A 2,323-nucleotide genomic window follows, 5' to 3' on the forward strand; every position below is an offset into this window, starting at 1 on the left:
TTGTTTGTTTTGTGCTGCTATGGCAGAAGTCCCGAAACTGGGTAATTTATAAAGAACAGACATGTATTTCTTAACCATTGTGAAGGCTGGCAAGTCCAAGGTCAAGGGCCCTGCATCAGCCAAGGGCCTTCTTGCTGTGTCATCCCATGGTGGAGAGCAGGAGGGCAAGAGAGAGAAAGGGGAGGAGGGAAAGGACCAAATTCACCCTTTTATCAGGAACCTACTCCCACAGGAACTACCCCAGGGCCTCAATAACAGCCTTAATAATGGCTCTGCCCATGTGACCCAGTCGGCTCTTAAAGGCCCCACCTGTCAACACTATTGCATTGGGGATTAAGTTTCCAACACATGAATTTTGGGGAACACGTTCAAACCACAGCAGTCGCCAAGATCTTGCCAGGCTGGAATTGGTTTCTGATCTCCTTCCTAGTGAGGACCCATGTAGTTACCTGTGACGGGATTACCGCTAGGGGACCTGGGTTCCAGTTTAAACACAGCCATGAACTTGCTGTGTGACCTTTGGGGAATCCTTCCCCGTCTCTGGGCTCGGCACAGTCAGGTGTGAAACGAAGGCAACACGCCAGTGAGATCTCATACCTGCAGACCTGTCCCACCCCCTGCTGGGCTGCCCCTGCTCTGACTCCTGCTGTAAGCCCCGGGCCTGCTGCAGGCACCGCACTGCGGAGGAGCTCGGCAGGCAGCAGGCGTCGCTGGGCTCAGTGGCAGCCTCTGTGCCTCTGGGCTCTGTCGCTGAGCCACACGGTCTCCCGGTGGAACCCTTCTTGCCCTCCTGTCCGGCAGAAGTCAGAAGTCCAGGGTCCAGGGTGAGCTGCCCCCTGTTTCAGTGCTCTGCTGTCGCCATCTGGAAATTCTTACTGCTTTGGGAAGCAGCAGCCCTGCCTGCACCGTCATCGGCACTGGGCCCTGCAGACTGCGCAGCGGGCCTGGCTTTGATCGCTATGCCCCAGTCCAGTCCTGTGCCCCTGCATTGAGCGGGGGGTCAGGGAATAATCAGTCGCTCCAAGACCACAGCGGAGTTGCAGTGCTGTTATCAGGAGGGAATAGTTGCAATGTGTGCAACATTGAACAGATGTCCTTAAAGACACGGAAGTGGGAAAGTTCTGAGTATTTGGGGAAACCCCGAATCGTGCAGCGTCAGCTCCTCCTTACCTGGGACAGGCGCACGGAGCACGTGGTTTGGTGGAGAGCACGTGGTTTGGTGGAGGGCGTCACACACTGTGGTAGTGACACTCGGCCTGTGCAGCGCCGCTTCCTTGTGCCAGGCACTGTGCTAAGCACTTACTATGCACCCTCTTATATAACCTTCACTGTGGCCCTGTGACAGGAGTATTAGCCCTGTTTCACGGAAGGAAAAACTCAAACAAGCATCTCTTCTTCCTGTAACATGAGAACCAGCTAAGGAGCGCATGCCCCCAACACCACCACCATGGGGCGACAAGGCCCCTCTGGGTGCCCAGCAGTTCCATGCTTGCCTTTCAGGGTGCGGGTCACTCTGCTGTGAGGGCCCACGTGCCGTGTCTCCTCCGCATGGACTGCTAGCAGGCTGCGTGGCTCAGTCCATGGGGCAGCTCCTATGGGGAAGTGTGACAGGGACGGCGAGTAAAGAAAGGTAAAGATTGAAGGAAACTCGGGAGTTTAAGGGAGTCAGTTGGCATCAGGCAGAAAAGGATGTGAGGTGGAAGGAAGTTCACAGGGTAAACTGTATAGGGTGTGCATGGAAAATATAGTCACACCAGCAAGGATGGAACAGTCTCTTAAAAGTCAACACCAACAGGGGAAAAAAAGACCTAACTATATCAAATCTATAAACAGAACTTTATATAATCTAGTGGAACATAATCTGAGTAGAATATAATCTTTTGCTTTACTTTGCGGGTGTGTTGATGGCAGTGGTATTGACGTGATAATTCCAGTACTATTTTGTGACTACAGGTAAAGCAAATATATTGTTTGTGGGAACAATAATTCTCATGCGATGCAAGAGAAGGGAGAAAAAATGGAACAAAGGAAGAGCACCACACTGCTGTGTTAAATTAGAGATTATCAATGTGACGTCTCTCTCTTTCTCTCCAGAGAGACAGGTAGAGAGAGAGAGAGAGAGAGAGAGATGTACATGTAGATTATTGGCGTACACAAAATCTGTCCCCTGAAAGGGCATGGAAACAACAATATTGTAGTACCAATGAGCACACTTAGCAGCCAAATCTTGATTTCAAAACACCATTCCCCAATTTAAAACACCTAAACTTCTTGAAGAAGTACCTTATTCCAGGTATGGGGCAGAAAAATTACAAGGCAAGCC

Source organism: Eulemur rufifrons, chromosome 6 (assembly GCF_041146395.1).
Source record: "Eulemur rufifrons isolate Redbay chromosome 6, OSU_ERuf_1, whole genome shotgun sequence".
Lineage (NCBI taxonomy): Eukaryota > Metazoa > Chordata > Mammalia > Primates > Lemuridae > Eulemur > Eulemur rufifrons.